At 40.2% G+C, this 22,929-nt stretch overlaps 1 long non-coding RNA gene across 1 annotated transcript in view; it reads right to left on the bottom strand.

Annotated features, from left to right (window-relative positions):
- The window catches only part of LOC109551235 (uncharacterized), a 107,298-nt gene that overhangs the window by 44,418 nt on the left and 39,951 nt on the right, over window positions 1-22,929 (bottom strand). Inside the window, exons 6-8 of the long non-coding RNA XR_004521770.2 lie at window positions 15,378-15,637; window positions 2,901-3,071; window positions 819-1,177 (exon numbers count right to left, since the gene is read on the bottom strand). This is a non-coding gene — a long non-coding RNA (uncharacterized lncRNA). The remainder of the gene's footprint in view (window positions 1-818; window positions 1,178-2,900; window positions 3,072-15,377; window positions 15,638-22,929) is intronic.

Here is a 22,929-nt window from a genome sequence, read left to right as displayed (position 1 = left end):
TCTTGAGCCACTGAACACACGAGAGTTAGGAACGAAAAGCCAGTCTTTGACCAAAGATAGCTTTGCAATTCAAGGGCAAGACGGGCCTGACCTTCCAGACAGCTCATGTGAGATGAGTTTGGATGGGTTGTTCCTACCCATTTACTCACAGGGACTCAAACATCTATGGTGGCAAGACACCATTATTTCCTCCAAGACAGATGTGCTAACTGGCTAAACAGAAGTTTGCCGTGCATGTTGCTAAGGATCCAGAGAGTTAGAAAAGTCTGCTTGACTAGCTGACATTTTCACTTTTCAGCTTACTTTTGGCATGCCTTAGAAACAGGCTGCGATGAGATGACTTCTACACAGGTAAAATCAAGTGTATTATTGGCCAAGGGACTTCCAAGAAAGCGCTGTTCCCTATCTAAATAAGAGTATCCCCCCTTGTTAACCCTTCAAAGAAAGACACGGCCATGTCTGTGCCATTTTGGTTCAGCTTGGTGCCAGGCTCACAGAAGGACCTTTCTGTTTGTGATGAGTGACTATAGCAGAGGACACATGGGCTTTTTCTTCATTTATTTTCCCTCTATTAGGACGCTTTTCCTACACTGTGTGGTCATATTTTGTGCTGCCCAATGTAGACACTGCTGCTGCAGAAAATTCCCAAGGGTCAGAGAATCCTAGAGCTTCTAAAACCAAGGAATATATCTCAGGAGGCTTCTAACATGTGTACACATAATACTTGTTTCATTTCAAACTTTTCATTTCATACTTGTTGCAGAGTTTAGTGAGATTAGAGAAGAGCAGAACAAAGAACAACTCTGCACCGGACTGACCTGCTGGGTCATGGCTGAGGCCCCATGCTTCCTGACACAGGCACAGATGCCCAGGCAGGGTCTGGCCCAACACTGTGATGTTGCTGTAAACTGCGTCTCATTTCCTTCTCTTCCTGGATCCAGTCACCACAAAGACCTATCATTAAGGCAACTTTGTGTTGCCTTGCTTCCTGTGTCCTATCAGCATGGGGATGACGGCCATCTGTAGAACAGAGAAGTTAAGCAGTCGCAATTTCCAGGAGGCTCAGTACTTCCGATTTTAAGGGATGTAGGCTTTAACCTTGTCCTCCTGAAAATATTGGCCTTCACATCCAATTTTTCTTTTCCTCTGTTCTCTGCTTCCCAGTGAGTTCAAACCTCTTGGAGAGAAGAAATGACTTTCAGATCACTCGGCGGGTCAATGGTGGATAGACAACAAATTCATACCCATCATTATACTCCAAGACTCAAGAGCTATTGGGCCAGAACCACTTTTGGTCTCAGATTATGAGCTGCTTTTAATTTTTTATTGAAGTATAGTTGATTTACAATATCATGTTGGTTTCAGGTGTACAGCACAGTGATTCAGTTGTAGATAGACAGATATTCCTTTTCAGATTTTTTTCCCTTATAGGCTATTACAAAATATTGAGTATAGTTCCCTGTGCTATACAGTAGGTCCTTATTGGTTATTTATTTTATATATAGTAGTGTATATATGTTAATGCCAACCTCCTAATTTATCCCTCCATCCCTTTTCCCCTTTGGTAACTATAAGTTTGTTTTCTAGCTTGTGAGTCTCTCTCTGTTTGGTAAATAAGTTTATTTGTATCTTTTTCTTTAGATTCCACATATAAGCGATATCATATGATATTTGTCTTTCTCTGTTTGACTTACTTCACTTAGTGTGATAATCTCTAGGTCCATCCACGTTGCTGCAAAAAGCATTAATTCATTCTTTTTCTATGGCTGAGTAGTATTCCATTGTATGTATCTATACCACATCTTCTTTATCCATTCAGACTATTAACTCTTATTCCAGTATTTCTCATGCCCCTGACCAGAGCCTCTTTGAAAGAAACAGTGCGGAATTCAATTTTTATATTTTTTGGGTCTTGAGTAGAGAAGCATATGATATCAGCTTCCTCCTGTGTCATGGGTGTCAAGATCTGTTCACAGGAAGCCACAACCATTCAGGTATTTTTATGTTTCTTCCATCCTCCCAACCCCAGTTTCTCTCCCTCCCCATTTGTAAGAGCTCCCCCTACACTTGGTTCAATTATTATTCTCCATTTCCTTGACTCCTCCACCAACCTCCTCAACTCTCTGATGATTTTGTCTCCCTTCTCAGTAGGTTTTCTGATTAACCTTCATTCCTCCTCTTTTCTCCAAAACCTGCTGTCTGGCTGGTAAGGTAATCTCTGTTTTCCATTCAAGGCTAGCTATCTAATGATTCTTCTCTGGCTTTCAGATTGGAATCCTGGGGTCATTTGTCTTTAATAGTAGGGGTAACATGGCGGACCCTTTGTCTGCTGGTGTCCACAAGGCAAATTGCTTCTGATCCCACTTGGCCTCTCACCTTTCCCCTCTGGCAATGCTAAACTAGCATCTATAGAAATTAAGATTCCTCAGGAAATTAACTCTCCAATTCATCTTCACCTTAGACAGCCACTATCTCCCTCTTTAACATATAACGTTTATTCATAGAATTATTAAACCTTGAAAAGAAACCATTTAATCTATTCTGCTTGTTTCATAGTAGAGGGAACCAGAGTCCAGATGGTGTAGTGACTTGACCAAAGTCACACGGCCAAGACTATTTAGAGACATTCGAGACGAGAACCTGCTCTCCATCCTCTTCCTGCATGGTCTTCTCACCCAATTGCCCCCCCCCCTTAGTCTTGCCAGTTCCTCTTCCAATAAAATCTCACATCTGGAATATTGACATACTAGTTTTACCCTTTCTAGGACCTTAACATAAAATCAACTAAACTGAATGATCAAATTTTTGATTCAGTAATTAGATAACAGAATAAACCTGACTTCTAGATCTTTCCCTGACATCTGAACACTTCTCACCCTTCCCCTCTTTGACCGACTTACCTTCATCTGAGGTAGTAAATGATGGTGTTTTTGACCAGCATTCTCCCAAGGGTGTTGTCATGAGATGGTTTAGTCAAGAAGGGCCCTGTATCAAACACGTTTGCAAATGCTCATGGCATGTCTGATCCCTGCCTTGGCAATTCGTACTGTGTGTCAAAGCCTCTGGGAATGCTGTAATCAGAAAATTTTCATGACATTGTTTAATTTAATATGTATCAAGCCTCTCTGGTTATGGAACTCTTTAGCTGACAATATACCTATTGAAATCTTGCAGTACACATTTTAGGGAAAAGGAGTTCTAGATTCCATATCTCTGTTTCTGTCTGGATCCCCTACTTTCTCGAACTCTTGGCATCCTTACACTGCCCTACAAAAACATTCCCATCCTGTGGACTATCCTTTTAAGTTCCTACCATGTTAAAGTATTAATAAGGGCTCTCTATGTGCAGGAAATCATTGAGCTTGGAATCTGAAATGGGTTGAATCCCAGCTGAACTGGCCACATGACTTTGAATGAACAGCTTTACTTTCTGTGAGCATTGATTTCTTCACCTGTAACCTCAGCATCGTAATTTCTGTCTTGCTTATATCAGTATTGCTTTAAGGATCGGCAGAAATAATAGACGGGAAAACATGTCATTCACTCTAAAAGGTGGTATAAACGTTAAAAATTATTATGATGGTAATGACAGCGACGCTAAACCTCTTTCCTGAAGTTACACATTTACATTAGTGTCAAAAGTTCCCAAAGAGGTTTAAAAACTGGTCATATTGGGTTTAATCTGTCAATTGAGTATAGGGAAATAACAGCTGAAGGATCAAAAGCAGAAATTTGCCAGTTGCAAAAGAGAAGAAGAAGGAAGGTGTAACCCTGGTGGGGAGAAAGGTTAGGGGGAATTTAAAATCATTCTCCGAGGAGGAGACAGAGCTTACATGATTTTCATAAGAGATTTCTCCTGACCTAGGGAAAGGGGTAAACAGTCAGCCAGGAGCTAGGTGCCTGGTGGAAACATACATGAAATTGTTGAAGAAGTGGAGGGCTTTGGCTCAAGCAGTAGAGACCCCCTCCTCAGTGACCTGAAGGAAGCCAGAAACCCTAGAAGAACGTGCAAGAAAGTCTTTTCTGAGACATCCCAGAGATTTATCCATTTTGCCCCAGAGGGAAGGAGGCAAATAGGGCTGGATGTCAGTAACGGCAGTTCAACGATTCAGAGCTGAACCAGAGAAATACTAGTTTCTCATAGATAGGTTTATATGAGTGCATCCTTCTCGTCTGCCAGGCCGGTGGCCAGAAAAACATCTGTTACACATTTTAATAGGGGTCTGTGGAACACATCACATGACGCTATAACCCAAAGGAATGATGTAAATGATAGGGAAATTTAGAGATCACAGCTGGCCAGAAACTAAATGTGACATTGGCCCTTTAAGGCTTTGTCCTTCTGACCACTCCAAGTTCCTAATCCTCCTGCCAAGTGGGCTGGAGGCCAAAATATTTCTTAACTTTGCATTTATTTCAGGGTGTTAATCTCATAGGCAACCAACTCCTATTTAATAAACTCAAACTCCTCAGGCCCTCCCCCTCAGGGATGCCTGTGTCTGCTCTCCCAAAGCCTTAGCATACATGCGCCTGCCCCTGTCTTTTCCTGCCTGCCGAGGGTGTTGACACAGCAGTGTCAGGGCATCGTGCAGCTGTCATCAGCCCCATGCCACAGATGGTACCTCAATTATGCATCCTTCCCACAGCGTCTGCCTTGGCCACACGAGCCGTCTACCTGCCTCTGAGTCTCACTTGGGGCTCCAGAGGCCAGGAGGTGAGGCAGAAGAGCTGAACTCCAGATGGACTCAGGAACCTTTAGCTCTAAGACCAATCGCAGAAGGAGTGGGCTTCCCTTGCCCCATCCTCAGCCCTATTTTTAATCACTAACCAAGGAAGGTAATGAGAAAGTACTTGAATTACAAAGATTCCCATTTATTACTCTGGCCGCCCCTCCACAAAGCATCTCTTTTCCCCTTTGGCAAGAACAGATCACTATTGACACTTTTAGAAGGCCCTGGGCCCCTCTCAATTATTGGCCTAATCTCTGCCTGCTCTGAAAGCAGAATTCTTTCCTAACTAGATTTTTTAGAAAGTTAAGAGGCCATTCTTTGCTTTATTCATTGGAATGACTTCGTGAGCTAATGTATTCTCCTGTCAGTACATTTCATGGGTTCAGCAACATCTGCAGGATATGGAAAGAGCAGAAATAAACCAGATGTTTCCAAAAGGTAGCTCCACTAAGCCTTCTTAACATAATTATTGCAATAGCGCATCCACATTTTATGGTACCTCCTCTATCTTTATACGCTGCTAACTTTTCCTGTAGAATTCCAAACCCGTGGACCTGAGTTCCTTCTAAACAGATTTGTAATCTTAAAAAAAAAAAAAAAATTGACATATATCCTCCATTAAATCCAAGTTTCCTTTATCAAATTTTAGAGGGGAAAAATAGATTAAGGAAATGCAGATATTTATCTCAGCCTTCAACATTTACACTCATTTGGTTAATTACCACTTAATTACACTGTCAAAGGGGAAAATTTTACCACAGACAGACCAGTGCCCACCCTTCAGGGCCTCACTTCTTCCAAGAGGCAGACCTCTGCTCGGAGCCAACTCCTTTCTCCACGAAACATTTGTAATGATTACTTGACAAGAAGTGCAGATACAAAATTGCGCAAAGGAGAGCCATCACTCACCAGAGGCTTTCTCTGAGTTCTCAAGCTAGAGCAACAGTGCCCCCCAAAGCAAGCAGCCAGCAACATCCTGTAAGCTGACACTGGGCTGCCCAAACTTCTATTTTCTGCTTCATAAGCCGAGGAGCTATTTTAAGAGTTGCTGGCCGAAAAGCAGGCTCTATTACAACCAGACGAGCATTCCAACCAAGCTGGGGAGCCTCGGCTGGAAACAGAGAATATTTCCACCTATTTTAACTCAGACGCCAGGAATTCTCTATGGAGGAGATGGGGTTGGGGAGCAGGAGACACAGTAGAAAATCGGAAAACTTCAGAAGTTTGCCAAACTCGAGGGAACAAAGTATAACTAGATTAATGCATAAATCTTATTAACCGAAATGCAGCTGAATAGAGTCATTTGTCATCAGAGTTTCTCCATCTTTTAACAAATGGCAATATTTTGGGGTCTCATAGTTCTCTGCCAAGTGGAAGACCTCATTAAAGCTGTTGGAAAATAACAGTATTTGAATTAGTTTAATTATGATATGATGAACTATCAACCCAATTTTTTAAAACAATATGCAAGTAGCCTTTTTAAGCCAGAGACTCTGTTTTCCAAAACAGGAAATGAAGCATAACGCCCTTAATTTCTTCATGAGGGCAAAATCCTAGATACCCCGATGCAGTGATACAATGAGCATGAAATGAAACCAACAATCCCCACCCCAGTGACTCCCTTTGTGCATTGACTAGAAGGTCTTTTGGCTCCAAGAATGGAAACTGCATTAAGCCGGAGCCTGACCCAAATTTTCTCTTTCAAGTTCTAAGCCCTGTTTTCTATTTTCCCTTCTATCTTGGAATAGGGTCAATCTATAAAAAATGAAATTTCACATTCCTGAAAGACAATGATGATGTCATATCAGCCTGCTTGGCTTTTATGCTGCTCTTTGGGGGTATTACAAGGGGAAAAAAAAAATAATAATGTGGTGTTGGGAAAAGGGAATGAAAGCCAGGAAGCCTGAAAATCGAAGTTTTAAAACCAAACTGTATAATCAACAACACAATCATAAACACCTACAAGAAACAACCCCTTCCACTCCCCTGCAAGAAGCCACAATGAGACCTCCCCCACTATACTCCGACCAAAACAGAATTAAAAGGACTGATAATACCAAGTGTTTGTAAGAATGGGAAGAATTAGAATTCTCATGTATTTTAAGTGGGAACGTAAATTGGTACAACCACTTTGGAAAACAGTTTGATGGTTATCTACTAAATATATAAATCCTAAGATGGAGCAATTCTACTCCCGGGTATATATCCAACCTAAATAAGCATATATGTCTACCAAAAGGCTTGTACAAGTAGGTTCATAGCAGCTTTATTCATAATCACCCCATCCCAAAAGTCCATCATTTGTAAGATAAATTGTGAGATATTCGTTCCATAGAATGTCACACAGAAATATTTTCCAGACCAAAAAAAAAAAAAAAAAAGAGTGCATACTATGTGATTTCACTTATATTTTGTTCAAAAATAGGCAAAACTAGAAGTGATAGAAGTTATCATAATAGCGGTGGAGGTAATGGCTGGACAGGGCATGAGTGAGCCCTTGGGGTGTGTTGGGATTGTTCTGTATCTTACTATGGGTGTAGTTCCACAGGTATATACAAATGTAAAAATTCATGCAGCTGGACAGTTAGTTACTATATATGAACTTTATTTATGGTATACCCCTCAAAATAAAAGCAAAAGGAAAAGCAAGACAAAGAAAAAAAAAGAAAGTAAAGAAAAAAACCCTCCCCGAGTCATCAGTTTCAAACATGTCTCACGTAATGTCACTTCCTACATCAAGCCTTCCTGAGCTTCCTGCTTCTGATGACAATGACTTGCAAACTCTTCACTTGCTTTATCATGCATGTTCTGGGACCAGCCTACCTCGACATCTCTCACCACTTTTGCCCTACTTCCTCTTTCTGACTCCCCTCCAGCCACACTGATATTTTTCTTCTCGAAAACACCAAGCTCTTTTCTGACCTAGGTCCTTGGCATTTACTCTTCATTCTGAGTGGAACATTCTTCTCCCAGAACCCATCCCCAAGACTGTCGCCAACTCACCATTCCAATCTCAACGCAAATGCCATCTCCTCTGCTTGACGGCCCTAGTAGCATTCTGCTCTCACCATCCCTCTCTACCCTACTGCCCTACTTATCCTCTTCAGTTTTATATACTGCACTGATTCTCTAAAACTATTCTGTTTGCTTACTTTGTTTATTTCTCTGTCCTCCACAAAAATGCATGCTCTTTGAGACAGTGGTCATGGTCACTCTCTTAAGGTCACTGCTATATCTCCAAGTGTCTAGGATGGAGCCTGGCATCCAGCGGACGCTCAATGACTATTTACTTAGTGATGCATAAATGACTCAATAAATGTATAAATCACTGCCCTCGAGAGTTAATGGGCGTGGTAAAATTAATAAGCAGTAGTAGGGCTCAGTCAAAAGAGCACTGGATCAAATGTTTGCAAACTGAGAAGTCTGCAGTAGATGATCACCTGCTTTAACATCTTTAATATTCATCTATCTATATTTAGTTGGGAGACTGGATAGATAGACATGAGAAGGACATAAACAACCCAAAACAGCAAAAAGCCCAAACAGAGACCTCAGAGAGAAAGCCATCAGGTCAGGCTGGTGTGGTCAGGGGGCCCTGCAAAAGCTGTGAGATTTTCACTGGGCCTGGAAAGCTGGTTGGAAGCAATGGAAGTAGATTGAGGGGAACAGAAGGTCCTAAATAGTAAACTTGGGTCAGCAAATATGCAGAGGTGAAAAAACCCAAGGCATCACCAAGGGCTGGAGCAGATGAATATCACTCAAGAAGAGGGTTGGTATTGAAGAGTGGGTCCCCACCAGTGTCCAAATTTCTTCCTCCTCATTTTTGAACACACCCAGCTCTTAGAAGAGGGATTAGCAATTACCAGTGAACCAACCATCTCCCAAAGAGAAGCAGCTTGACTTATATAATGGGTTAGATGAACACTGACCTCCCTTGAAACTGCAGCCTGAAAGGTGATATGAATCAAATATCAGAAATTTGCTTTATTGCCTCTGGAAAGATAGAAATTTAAATGTATTCCCTGTGTGGAAGTGAGAGGTTTGTATACAGAACCACCAACCTGTGGAAATACATTCTTTTATTCATTTGCCCTAATATTTTGGCTGTACTATAGAGCTAATATTATTGTTTATTTTTGAGAGTTAAAATGCTATCTCATTACCTTCAACTGCTATCATCAAGCCAGTCACAAAGTTTTTAAAAATATAATTAATTCTCAAACTATAAACTTTCCAAATAAATACTTTGATAGAGTAGGAATCATTTGATTAAACTGAGCATGTTGTCTAGGAATTGTGAAGTGTGTGTGTGTGTGTGTGTGTGTGTGTACAAAGCCAGAATATGATGAATAACACACTTGCCCAATAATTTATAGGTTAAAAAAAAGTATTTAGAACCTAAATAAGTTCAAACTACTGGAAGTGGGATGCAAGCAGAGATGAAAAGGAAGATCATTGATGCCAACTATTCCTTGTTTGAAAAGAGTCTGGAGTTTGATCTGGAAAAAAGAAAGAAAGAAGACTTGATTCTAGTGTTATTTTTTCAGAACTGATTAATTTCTTCTTACTGCACAGCTGGAAACACATGGAAATAAGTAAGGGTTTCACTGCAGAAGGCTCAGTTGGAAGTAATTTGCCATTGAGCTAGTAAATTGGGAATTTCAGACTTCCAGTCCTCAAGTTGGGGCCCAAGATTGGCAATGGCCACCTTTTGGTTCCAGAACCAAACCAAAGAATTCCAGTGGATCATTTCTCTGAGGATTCTCTCCTTGACTCCATAAGACTGGCAAGTTGAGGCTGCTTTCCATAGGACCAATCTATTGGGTTAATCTTTGGTGCCTCTGGAGTCTGGTAGAGATTTCAGAATACTCTCAATGGGTAGGGCTACTGCCATTTACATCTATACATCCTGATAATGCTCAAGGAAGTTGCAACTATCACAGCTCACAGGTGACCACCACAGTACTAGGAAAAACACTAGTATATTCTTATTTAGAGAAGAAGCTCAAGGAAAGAGAAGGGGTAAAGAAATTACTTTTCATTTATATGAAGAGGTAGAAAAACCTCAAACAAACCTCAGACAGATCTGGGTTAAATCCCAGATCCACTACTTACTCGATTCTCCCTTTCAAATTCTGCTTTCACCATTTGTCTCAGGCTGTGCCTACATGCTTTGTTTTACTATTAAGCCATCATAGTGTAGCTATCGTTCCCTGAAAACTCTGTGTAAATTCCCAACTCCAGGTCTTTGCTCAGGTCACTCACCCTCACACAATGCTCTCTCCTTCCCTGTGAAAGCAATCTCCTCTGAGTCTGCATTCTTTGATCCATTCTCTTTCTCTTCCATTGGATTTGTTGGTGTCATTTAGGTCCTAGCATATGTTTCTTTTATTGTCAGTTATCTTTGTCCTTAATGGCAGAGACTATGGTTTTATGCTTTTTGATATTTTCATGACTGATGAGATACACCATTCATAACAGGTGTTCAACATATTAATGGCAGCACTGAAAACAAACAAAAAAAATTTGGGACTCAGACAGATCTGGGTCATATCCCAGATCCACTACTTACTAGATTCTCCCTTTCCCTGGCCTCCATATTCAATCATCAAGCCTTTCTCTTCTTCCAAAATGTATATCTAATCTAATTACTTCTCTTGTTACTGCCATTGTCTCTATTCATACCACCATCACCTCTTCCCTCAACCACAGAAATAGGCTCGTGACTAGCCTCCTTGTTTCTATTCTTGCCCCTTACCTTCCGTTCTTCATACTATAACAAAATTGCCTTGTTGTTTAAAGGAAACCATACATCCTACTCCCTCGCTGAAACTCTTCAACGTTTTCCCACTGTGCTTAGAATCAAGCCCAAATCCCTGACCTTGACCACGGCTTCAGGACCCTGCGTGATCTGACCTCTGCCCCAGCATCATCTCACACCTCTCTATCCCTCTCTCACTATATTTCAGTCACACTAGCCCTTGGACAGTTTCAAGAAATGGCTGAGTTCTTACCCACCTTCAGGGCCTTTGCCTGGAAGTTAACTCAACCTGGAATCCTCTTCCTTCATTCTCAACTGGCTGGCTTCTCATCTCCCCGATCTCAGGACAAATGTCCCCTTGTCATTTCAAAACCTTCTTGATCACTCTAACTCATTCCTTATACCTTGTTATTCTCTATTATAGCATCCTATTTATTTCCTGTATGGCACCTGCAACGGTCTATAATTCTCCTGTTTATTTGTGTACTTGTCTGTTAACTGCCAACTCACTGAAATGTACAATCCATGAAATCAGGGATCTTTTCTGTTATCCATAGTATCTGTAACCACTAGAATAGTGCCTAATACATAATAGATGCGAAATAAACAGTTTTTCACCCTTATAAACAGTAAATGTTAATTTATGAATGGATTCACAATGCATATACTTCCATTTCTCCTCTCCTGGCCTTTGTCATATGTTTTACCGGTACGTATGTTATACCGTATACGGTGTTATACTGTATTATTATTTTTAAAACAGTCCATTGTCTTTTAAAGAGATTTAGCTAATAAGAAAAAAGAACCTTACATATTTACCTATGTAGCTAATGTTTTCATTATCTTGTATAGATCTATATTCCTGCCTGGTATCATCTCTCTGCTTAAATGATTTTCTTTAACATTTCTTATAATACAGTTCTCCTGATGATGCATTTTTCCAGTTTTTGTATTTCTGAAAAAGTCTTTATTTTATCTTCATTTTGAAAGCTATTGTCACTGGTTATGCAATTTTTGCTTTTGTTATTTTACAATTTTAAAGACATTGCTCCACTGTCTTCTCTCTTCCATTGTGTCTAATGAGAAATAAGCCATCATCTTGATCTTTGTTCCTCTGTGTGTCTTTTTTTGTGTTTTTAAGATCTTATCTATTGCTAGCTTTGAGTAATTTGATTACAATATGTTTGGTGTGGTTTTCTTTATGTTTCTTATGATTGGAGTTCATTTAATTTCTTGGATCTGTGGATTCACAGCATTCATCAAATTTGGAAATATTTTAGCCATTATTTCTTCAAGGTTTTTTTTTTTTTTTTGGCTGCATTGGGTCTTCATTGCTGCACGCGGGCTTCCTCTAGTTGCGGTGAGCGGGGGCTACTCTTGGTTGCGGTGCGCGTGCTTCTCATTGCGGTGGCTTCTCTTGCTGTGGAGCATGGGCTCTAGGCACGTGGGCTCAGTAGTTGTGGTTCGAGGGCTCTGGAGCGCAGGCTCAGTAGTTGTGCTGCACAGGCTTAGTTGCTCCGCAGCGTGGGGGATCTTCTCAGACAAGTGCTTGAACCCGTGTCCCCTGAATTGGCAGGTGGATTCTTAACCACTGCTCCACCAGGGAAGTCCCACTTCAAGTATTTTTATGTCTCGTTCCTCTTCCCTTTCAAGACCTCCAATAATATGCATGCTAGGCTGATTGCAGTTGTCCCAGAGTTCACTGATGCTCTTTTCATTTTTTCTTGAGCTTTATTTCTCTGTGTTTCCTTTGGGATAGTTTCTATTGCTATGTCTTCAAGTTCACTAATTTTTTCTTTTGTAATATCTAATGTGCTGTTAATTCCATCAAATGTGCTTTTTATCTCAGGCATTATATTGTAGTTTTCATCTTTAAAAGTTTGATTTAGGGTTTTTTTTTTACATCTTCCATGTCTCCAGTTAACTTGTTCAATCTTTTTTCTAGCTTCTTGAACATATGAAATATAGTTATAATAACTGTCTTTAATGTCCTGTCTGCTAATTCTACTACTATTGTCAGCTCTAGGTTGATTTTGATTAATTGATTTTCAACCCAGATCGGTTATATATTCGTTTCTTTGCATGCCTGGTAATTTTTAATTGGATGCTAAGCATTGTGAATTTTATTTTGTTGGATGTTGGATATTCTTGAATTCCCATAAATATTTTTGAACTTTGTCCTGAGATATTAAGTTATTTGGAAAATTTGGTCTATGGTTGACTTTCTTTTCAGCTTTGCTAGGTAGCCTTAGGTCTAGGGCTATTTGTTTCTCATTACTCTAGCAAAAACCTTCTAAAATTCTACCCAATGACCAAAGAATTGTGAAGTTTTCCAATTTGACTGGTGGAAACAATCACTATTCTTTGCCTTGTATGAATGTCAGGTCCTGTTCTCTCTAATACTTCTGAGTGATTCTTTCTTCTTCCAGGGTAATTTCTTCATTCACATGTCCTGATTAGTACTCAACTGAATATTCATTCAGGGAGTCCTCTCTCCTTGAGCCACAGCCTGTAAACTTTCTCAAGACTATAAGCTGTAGCAATTGTAGGGCTCAATTAAGTTTTTCTCATCTCTCAGGGATCTCTGTCCTTTGATGCCTGATGTCCAATGTGTTGATTTTTAATTATTTCAGAGGGAGACCATAACCAGTCTATGTTACTCTATCTTGACTGGAAACAGAAGTCCCAGAGTACATGTGAACATTGCCTAATCCTCTCCCTCATAGAGATACTCTCTGGGGAACAGGTCTAAAGTATAATAAAATGGTAACAACAAGTAAAGCATGAAAAAAAATCAGAGAAAGAAGAAAGTACAGTGAAATGCCACACCACAGTTATGCTGGAGTTGGATAGTAGAGAAAAGAGAAGGAAATCGCCTTTACTGATTACTACCTTATTTGGAGTATATGAAACAGGCCATGCTATATGAAATTCTCTTCTCTTTTGGTGGGGAGGAAAAAAACAAGGTAGAGTTAGTAAGGAAAAAGAAAGCCATTCTTCCAACCCATCCCTCCCTCTCACACCACACACACACACACACACACACACAGCCTCTTATCTCATTAAGCGATGTGACCCTCCTCACAAAGGAGGGTCATCAGCAAATACAGTGGCTTGTGAACACATCACGGGATGTGCTCATTATACCACAAAGACAGAGTAGGGACCAAGCAATCACAGGGCAACATAGAAAATTGTTTTATAAGCCGACTTTTACAAATTGATTTCAAAACTGGGGAGCAATTACCATTAAGCAAAATAATTTGCTGCCCCGAAGAGGGTAGGGCAAGGCAGTAGGTCCAAAGATAACCTAAACCATCATTAGAGAAATCCAGTTATTTAGTCAATTTTACTTATTTACAGGACTAAAGATTAATGAGTTCAGATACTCACTCAGACAGTAATTAGGTTTCAAAAACATACTATAACACAATCAATCATGGCTCTTGAACATAATGGCATTAGGGCAGAGCCCTCTTTCAGCTCCAGTTATTAGCAAGTGATTGGTGAACACTGGGTGAAGCTGAGAGGTTACCCCAGGGCCCTGCAATAAAATGAAAGAAGACCCTTAAATAAGAAGAAAGTATATCTTTGATCCTTTGTCCTTCGCTTGGATATTCTGAAATATTGTGCTCAGGATGTGAGGTTTCATAACAGAACTTCAAGGATTGGTGGCATTTAAAAATACAGTTGGTGTTTCACTTGAAATATATCTTTACTTGATAATCTAGCTATTTACAGTCTTTTGAATCTAATCTTTAGGGGTATTAACATTTTCAGATTTTTAAAAAATTTACTTTCTCATGACTTTATGAGTAAAGATAACTCGAGAGTTTTATAAATATACTGGGACCTCATGGCACCAAAGAAAAAGCCAAAAAAATAAAAAAAAAAAGAGCTTTAAATGAGGGAGAATTTTTTATTATCTGCTTCTACTTAGCAAAGAACAGCTTTGCCTTTCATGAGACAGAGAAATTAGATAAAGGTACAAGTCCTACACTCATGGAATCTAGGATGGAGAATAGACAGGAGAGAAAAGAAAGAGCAGTAATCATTTGGAATAATTTTAGATTTACGGAGAAGTTGCAAAGATAATAGAGAGTTCCTGTATACCTTTCACCTAGCTTCTCCCAGTGTTAACATCTTACATGACCATGATATACTTGCCAAAGCTAAGAAATCAACATTCGTACATTACTATTAACTAAACTCCACACTTCATTTGGATTTCACCAGTTTCTCCAATACTGTCCTTTTTTCCGTTCCAGAATTCAATCCAGGATACCATTGTGTATTTAGTCACACCTCCACAATCTTCTGGCTGGTGACACCCACTCAGTCTTTCCTTGTTTCCCATGACCTTGACCATTTTGAGGAATATGTATGTTGTAGAACATTCCTCAGTTTGTCTCATGTTTTCTCATGACCAGACTGGGGTTGTGGATTTTTGGAAAGAATACCACAGAGTTCAAGTACCCTTCTCATTGCATCATATAAGAGGCTCTGTGGACATCAACATGATTTATTACTGCTGATATACACCTTGCTCACTCTGTGAAGATGGGATCTGCCAGGTTTCTCCTCTGTAAAGTTACTATTTTTTCCTTCCCATACTCTATTCTTTGGAAGCATGTCATTACATCCAACACCCACTTGAGAAGGAGGGGAATTAAGCTTTATCTCCTAGAGAGCGGGTATCTACTTACAGTATTTGGATTTCTTCTTTACGGAAGATTTGTGCATTCTCTCCCACTTATTTATTTATCCAATCTCTTTCCTCACTTATTTTAAATAAACATGTCCTCCTAGCTGCTTCTCTCTATATATTGGATTTTATGTCAAAATATAACAAGCACATTAGTTCATGCTGTATTGCAAAGACTCACCAGACCTCTTTGGAAGACACATGCTTGTCCTTCAAGAAGCCACTGTGCAGTTTATTAAATTTGTAATTTTATTCTTCAAATGCTTTTCTTGATTTTTTGAATGTAACGTTTATTTTTCTGTGGTTGTTTGTGCAGACTCCATGCATTTCCTTTTAGAATGTTAGGTCTATCTCTGAGGCAGTTAATTTTTTACACAGGTTATGGAATTAATCTAAGACTGTGTAAACTTCTGCTATGTCTCCACAAGTTTCTAAGAACAGCTGAAAAAGAAAAAATATAACATTAGGATCATTCAATTCAGCAGTTGTTTTGTTTCCATAACAGCAAACAAAGGATTTGACTGACTTTCTCTAAAATAATCGTGTTTCTCTGTTTCAGTTTGGATCTACAATTCTTTTTACCTTGTGAATGCCCTCCGAAAAAAAATGAAGAACTGACTTCTTTTCCTTTACATAGCTTCCTCTCCACTTAACTCTTCCCCAAGGGGAAAAATCCCTTTAAACCTTTAAATTTAGTCCTGAAATAGACAACCTCAGAAGAGCATAGGGATTTGCATTTTATGTTTGGTTTATCTGAGTCCCAATCAATTGGTTTCCTGAGTGAGCCACACCAAATTCCTTGTGTCCTATGCCAGGCTCCTGTGAGTTACAAGTCCAACCCTGGTTTCTTACCAGCTTTTCCAGGGGAGAGCAACATGAGACCCATGGGTCTTCCTGCATTCCAGCTCCAAGAAAAAGTTCTGTCAACAAGGCATTGATTTCAAATATGGGTAAAGGCACCCCCTTGGTGTGTCATCCTGCAGGAATATTACCAATGCTAACATGTGCTGTAAGCCAGCCTTTCCCTCATTCTGTCAACAATAAGAGCTTAAAGGAGGAACAGGAAAGGGTGCCTCCCTGTAGGATGCCCATCCAGTCCTTGGCCCCCAACTAGATCCGCTGAATATAAAGAGGATGCAGACCCCTTTATTCTCATCCCTGCCGACTGATGCTCCTCCTGTCAAGAACCCCTTCCCTCTTCCCTTCTCAACCTCATTCATCTTTCAAGGCCAAAAATACTGGATCTCCTTTCAAAGTCTTCCATAGCTCATGGATTTCTATTCTTCAGAAGTTCTGAAGTGTTCAAACATATGCCCTTTTTATGATATACTATCTCGCCTTTGCTCTTTCAAATGTGTTTCTTTTCAATCCAATCCAGCTTGTAAGCAATTTGAGGCTTAGGAAAAAAAAAAAAAAAACAACTCTTCATGTTTTATCAGTTCTTTCTGCTAGAATGTAAACACCATGAAGAATCTTAAGATGTGTTTACTGCTGCGTTGGTTGCACTTTCCAAAGGACCTAGAAGATAATACGAGCTCCATAAATATTTTTGCAGGAGAAAAAAAAAAAAAAGAAAGAATCTTCACGGTGCCTAGTGTATCTCCTGGACCCTATAGCCTATTGATTGTCTGATTATCTCATGCCTATTCTCAAGAGGCTTAAGATCTAGAGTAGCAATAAGAGGACCATCTCATACATTTCCAGTAACCGGTAACTGAAAATATTTTATTTTATGTTTATAGAGCCATTGAAAGCCCTCTCTCTCTCAAAATGCTTTCTTTTTTTTTAACATCTTTATTGGGGTATAATTGCTTTACAATGGTGTGTTAGTTTCTGCTTTACAACAAAGTGAATCAGATATACATATACATATGTTCCCATATCTCTTCCCTCTTGCGTCTCCCTCCCTCCCACCTTCCCTATCCCACCCCTCCAGGCGGTCACAAAGCACTGAGCTGATCTCCCTGTGCTATGAGGCTGCTTCCCACTAGCTATCTACCTTACGTTTGGTAGTGTATATATGTCCATGCCTCTCTCTCGCTTTGTCACAGCTCACCCTTCCCCCTCCCCATATCCTCAAGTCTGTTCTCTAGTAGGCCTGTGTCTTTATTCCTGTCTCAAAATGCTTTTCTATTTCATTCTCTGAGCAGTTCTGTGATATAGGTTTAGTGACTGATTTCTTAGCATTCTATCCTGGGAGAACAAATTGAACGGCCCTCAATATTTTTGATCCATTGGCACTGACAACACCAAGCGTTAGCCACAAAAGGGCTGGTTGAATAAGGAAAGTTAATTTCTGTATCTTTTCTTTTTTATTCTCGAAATGTGAAATCATAACAACAACAAAATCAGGAGTCCTTCTCAAGTGAATTTTTGGTTTAGAACACAAACATTTTCTCTACATAAATTTTGTGTCTCTTACCACACACCTTGACTTGTTACCTGTCGGTAAGCAAGTTTTTGTTGAGCATACTTTGTTTGCTGGGTTTTTTTGTTGGAGCCTTGTTCAAGCCTTCATATCTCCAGATGGTCCAAGCATGGTCATTTTGTGAGCATTCAAAATTCTTCATATATTTAAATACGTTTATATATTTATACTTTTAACGTGACAAAATGATTTTAAAGTGTAATGAAACTTCAAAGATGTGTATTATATATTGCTACAGATACACATGGTTTCTTCTCAAAACGTGTTTCCCTCAGTTAAAAAATGGACAAAATCTCTCACTCAACCCTTCTATGCAAGTGGAATTTCTGTGGATAAAGAAAACCAAAAAAATTTTTTAATAGTTTCTATAAGATTTGATCTGGTTAAAAGTTACATTAAAATTTAGACTCTCAAAGGTAATTTGGTGACAGTTAATTAACCTGTTAGGGCTTTGGCTGTGTGTTTGTGCATATATATTTATAAAAATATATACCCATAAATGCTTTACTGCATTTCCTTATTCAAGATTGTGGTTTATCACTTGACTTTCTTGTTTGTCCTTTCTCATTTCTATTTTTAGCTTTCCTTTTTATCCCCCTTACCTCTCTTGTTCCCTTATCCCCCAACCTTACCCCACTCCTATACTCCTGGGATCTAGGACTTGTACCTTTACTGATTTACCTAAACCTCCACTTTAAATACATGTATATTACATGGGGAGGATCTCCCAACCCTGTCCCATCACCACAAACTTATCAGAACAGCCAGCTGAATCTGGGAAGACCAGAGTCAGAGTATGCATATTTCAATGGATAATAGTGGTCAGGTCACCAGGATCAACCTCCTTCCAAAGTCAAGAGGACCAGCTGGCAGGCATGACAGGGGCAGAGGTACAGATCCCTGAACGGAGGCAGAAACTTAACTACGAATCTTCCATGCTCTCATGGTTCTATCTGGGTAGTCCCTGATTCAAAATTCCTCCCTGCTCCCCTTTCCATGCACAAAAAACTCAGATTCCATGGCCAACTATGTTTCCCTTTGTGAAAAAGATTAACCCCTCCACCACCCCGGTGGATGCAAAGCCCGTTGACAAAGACAAATTAGTCGGGTGAGAATCCCAGCGTTTGGAATTCTCTCTGCTGAGGCCACTGGAAAGCCTTTCCAGACACAGCACTGACCCTTGGGCTGAAACTTATGGTCAGTCCTTCAGGTCATCTATTTGGTGACAACTAAGCCTGGGGCGGGGGGTAGGGGGAGCAGAGGAAGGAGTGTGAGGAGGCGAAGGCCGAACTTTCATCTTCAAGGCGTAAGAGATGAACTTCAGGCCGCCAAACCCAAATCCACAACCTAACTGAGGCTGTGTCCTGGTTTGAGCTATTACTCAATGTTCTATGCTTTCATATTTTAAGAAAAGTTTATTATGACAAGTCAATGACAGCACTTTTAGTAAGTCAATAAATCACAGAAGTATCATATCACAGAGATGACAGCTATGTAAAGCATCGCAGGGAACCTGATATTATTTCAACAAAATAGCAACTAAAGCCTCTTGGCACTTACTGTAATTTGAAGTCAAGGTTTAAAAATATATTATTATTAATATTACTGAATGGGAGATTTTCTTGGATGGGGTACTGAGAAACAAAACAACTCATCGCAAAGTTTTGTGTGAGAGGGAATAAATTATTAAGTGGGGAAGGTTTCCAAAATGCTGCTCCTCATATTGATGTCCTGGTTATATTTTATAATTTGCTAATATTGGGGTGGGGGAGGGGAGAAACCCAAACCAGATGAAAAACAGGATAAAAAGATTGTCGAGAGCTTTCCTTCATGGCCTCTTTCCAAGCATATGGAAAAAAGAGATGTTAATTTTTTAATAAGGTTTGGATCACGGCAGAGTAGAGACTGGGGGCTGACCCAACCCTGTTTTGTTACTTTCAGAGTGGAAACTTCGAAGCAGCTGTCAGAGCTGGGGTGACAGATGTTAGCATGAAGGGTGCAAAGGCAACAACTTACTTCTCCTTCCAAACTGTGAACATTATCCTGTGCCAACATTTTTTCTGTTCTTTGAGAGGAGAGGGCAGTGGAATGGCAGGATTAAGAAAGAATAATAAACCCTGATATTTGGATAGGACTTTCCCATTTCCAAAATTCTTTCATGTATTTTATTTCATTAGTTCCTCAAATCAACTCTCTATAGGAAGCAGTTTGGGTTCGGCCCTAATTCTTTTCACAGAAGGCATAGGGAAATTAAGTAACTTTCCCCAAACTACACAACTGCCCATGGAAAAGGGACAATGCCCAGTCTCCCCACCGTCAATTCACTGCTTTTCCCACTGTGCATGTTTATCTTATTTTCCATCTGGTTTGTGTTTCTCTCCCTCCCTTACCCCGATATTAGTAAACAATGAACCATAACCAGAACATCAATAAGAGAAGCCGCATTTGCAACCCCTTCCCGACTTAATACTTCATTCCCTCTTACATTCAACTTTATGACAAGTTGTTTGTTTCCAAGCCTATGCTGGTCTCAGGTCACTATTTCTTTTAACCTCTGTTAACCTGGTAACACTGGGATTCAGTGATGCGGTGGCCATGGTGCCATGAACGCCTAGAGGGAGGGGTGGCCCCTCACATTCCTCCCCAATCCCGGCCTCAGGGTTGGCTCTTTCGCTCCAGTTTTTGACCACAGAGGAGGGTGTTTCACATCAGGGAGGGCGTGGTGTCCAGAATAACATCCCGGCAAAGGAGGGCCTGCCTGCCCTTGGCTCCTGGGAGGTACTAAGAAAGTTTTCAGGGAGAGCCAAGTTCATCTAACAGCCATCAAATTCAGGGAAGCCGCTCGTTTCCACAACTTTGAAGCAGAGATGCAGAAGGAGGTATAAACGGAACGAGATTTAGCCTATCGGTACACGCTTAGACAAAAACTCCCAATAATCAAAGTAAAGTAAGTCAAGCTGCTGTTCGCCCAAGTTATTCCTCCCTCAAGTTGCTTTTTGTGGCTTCTTTTCCCCTCCACAACTACTCTAGAAAATCATTTCGTGAACATATATAAATCTATTTTAAACACACATCAGTCCAGAGCTGTCATCATCCCAGCCCCAGGAGGTGCTGGCCCTTGAAGCACGGCATTCTCTGTTCTCTAGAGTGTGCCTCCTAAAAACAGTCAGAGTATCCTTTGCTTGATTCCATTTTGTGGACCAGGCTCGGGGAACAACCTGAAATAATTCGGCATATAACCGTCAACAGCCCTGCCAGCCAAATCCGTGTCTGAACAGAAATAAACCCAAATTGGCAGAGAGGTGGGAAGCATAGTGATGTGATTTCATCACAGCTCATCCTCCCAAGAGATCTATAAAGAAGCAGCTCTATCTAGGTGAGGACTAAAGAACCCAGAGAGAAAGAGGCAGTAGGAAGAAGGGACAGAACACCAACAAGCACAAGGGGTTAAAAAATAAATGAATCCCAGTAGTCAGTCTGAGGCCAGCACTGAAGCCACCAAGGGACTGGGTCTAGGACACGACGATTCTGGTGCTAGCACCACCCCTGTGCACCAGGATCCATTTTCCTTGTCTGTTTCTCTTTTTGCAGATCCGTGAAATGAAAATGATAACATCGACGTCATAGCTTGTTGATTTCATATGATGGGAGGGCAGGACATAGCACAGTAGATATGAGAAAATGTTTTGAAGCCACCCGGTGAGTTTTTGCTTCTACTTCTTAATAGCTCTGTGACTTTGGTTAAGTCTCATCAGCTCTCTCAGGCTCAGACTTCTCAAAAGTGGATAATGATGCCATATTCGTGGGAACAGGGAACAGATTAAATAAGATAATGAACATACAACTACTTAGCATAATGCCTAGCTTAGAGTCAGTGCTCGATAAATGGTTAAAAATACAAGCGCACTCACATATATCCTACATTTGGTCTGAGACCCCAACTAAGATAGAATATGGGGGAGCTTGGAATAATAGAAAATATTCTATTATTTTATAATTTACCATAAAAATTAATGTATGCTATTCTTATTAATATTTACCCTTTAAAAGTCCAGGCACTTTTTTAAGTGTCTTAGTCTTTGAGGATGTCCAATAGTTTTAATGTTAATTGATCAGAGCCGGCGGTATATTTAACAATCGGCCCCGATCTCCTACAGTAGTATTAAATAGTCACACCCTCAACATGGCCTCCTGGTCAACAAAATTCTCTTTCCCACCCCTTGACTTTGGGTTTTGTCATGTGACTTGCCTTGGCTTCTTGGAGTTTTCTAGAACAACTGGAAATTGGCTTGCTAAGCAGGCTTGCTATCTTTATGTATGGCCATAAGAAGAGCTTCCTGGAGCTGCAGGTCCCAGGATGACAGGAGACACATGAAGCAGACCTGAACCCAGATACAAATTAAGCCACACCCAGCCGAGCCTGGACCAGCCAACCAACACACATGTAGGCAAGAAATATTTTTTGTGTGCCACCAGGTTTTGCGGTAGTTTTTTATGGATGGTATTGAGGCGATAGCTGACTAATAAAAACAGCTCATCTTTAGAGGTAAGAAGGGAGATTGCTAGCCCTTCAAGGTGTGTTGGCCCCATCTGAAACTTCTGTGCTTAGTGGCAGGAACAGAAGCCACTGGAGAAACAGGGTCCTCCGACCCCTTCCTGGCTGAGGGGGTGGGGAAAGCTCGGTTATTTTCTAATGATTCTCCCACAACACTCGACCCATCTTCACCAGTCTGCTCTGTGGATCTTGTCTCCACCTTAGTCAAAAAGTATAATATCATGGAATCTGAAGAATCAAGGGCTCTGCAAAGCAAATTAAGGCTTCTTAAAAGTAGCTTAGATCCCGTAAAATCTTTAAAAATTGTGAAGCACTATGTTGTACACCTGAAACTTATATAATACTGTAAATCAACTAAATCTCAATTTTTTTAAAAAGTAGCTGGGATAGAGTGATAAGAGGGACTGAGAAAATGCAAAAGGCAAAATTGTGAGGATGACAGAATCTGTTTTCAGGTCTCACTCCTACATTTCAGGAACCTAGGATGTCTCCAGATTAACCAGATCTGCCCAGAAAAGAGTCCAGTATCACGTGTTTAAACCTTGGTTTAAATGTAAATCTGTATTACTCCTCTTAGGGCTATTTTGATACCATCCTATATTTAATTGTGGAATAAAGTGTTTTTCTTGTAAAAAAAAATATCAGGAACTACGATAAGGATGGGAACGTTGTTTACTGGTTTTCCTAGGGAAGGAAAGGGAAAATTTCCACACTATATGTGTGCTACATATAGTCACCTTTGAGAACATG

Source organism: Tursiops truncatus, chromosome 14 (genome assembly GCF_011762595.2).
Source record: "Tursiops truncatus isolate mTurTru1 chromosome 14, mTurTru1.mat.Y, whole genome shotgun sequence".
Lineage (NCBI taxonomy): Eukaryota > Metazoa > Chordata > Mammalia > Artiodactyla > Delphinidae > Tursiops > Tursiops truncatus.
This window is presented reverse-complemented; position numbering and strand designations above follow the sequence as displayed.